We start from the raw sequence: 818 nt of genomic DNA, 5'->3' as shown, positions 1-818 counted from the left end.
GTGGTCAATGTCATGAGACAAAGTATATGTAAACTGCTGTATGGAAAGTGAATTTGCTCTGTAAATCTTCACCCAAATCACAATAAAAAAAAAAGAGTGTGCATCAGGATCACCTGGAGAAATGTCAAAGCACACATTCCTAGGCCCCATCCTTAGAGTTACTAACTCAGTAGGCCTGGTTTAGGGCCATTCCTGGGTGGTACAAACAGTTAAGCACTCAGCTGCTAACCAAAAAGTTGGATGTTCAAGTCCACTCAGAGGGGCCTTAAAGAAAGGGCCATAAGTCAGAGTCATCCTCATGGCAATTCCTTTTCTTTTGAGTAGGGCCTAGATTCTGCATATCTTACAAGCTCCCAGGTGACAGTGACACTGATGCTGATGGTCTGTGAACCACAATTTGAGTAGTACTGCTGTAGGGGATACAAATATGAATAACAGGTCAAGCTTGCCTCAATCCATTAGTGGACATAAGAAATGTGTGTACACATAACCACACACAAAACTCTAACACCATGTCAACATGGTAAGTCTTAGCCTTAAGAGAGACAGAGAGGAAGGAGGGGAATTGAGAGAAAAGAAGGTTGGGCTGAAGTGATATTTATGTAGATTTGTATACATATTTACGTCTGTATGTGTTTTTTATCTCTGTACCTGAGATCTTCATGGACAAAGATCATGTCTTATTCATTTTTCTACCTCTAACATCTAGCACGGAAGACTCATTAACAACCTGCGATATGCAGATGACACAACTTTGCTTGCTGAAAGTGAAGATGACTTGAAGCACTTACTGATGAATTACAGTGGATTACACCTCA

Source organism: Orycteropus afer, unplaced genomic scaffold, assembly GCF_000298275.1.
Source record: "Orycteropus afer afer isolate SDZICR_OR568_19922 unplaced genomic scaffold, OryAfe1.0 scaffold00546, whole genome shotgun sequence".
In the NCBI taxonomy this organism is placed as follows: domain Eukaryota; kingdom Metazoa; phylum Chordata; class Mammalia; order Tubulidentata; family Orycteropodidae; genus Orycteropus; species Orycteropus afer.
The sequence above is the reverse complement of the archived record's forward strand: the minus strand, read 5'-3'. Positions refer to the sequence as shown.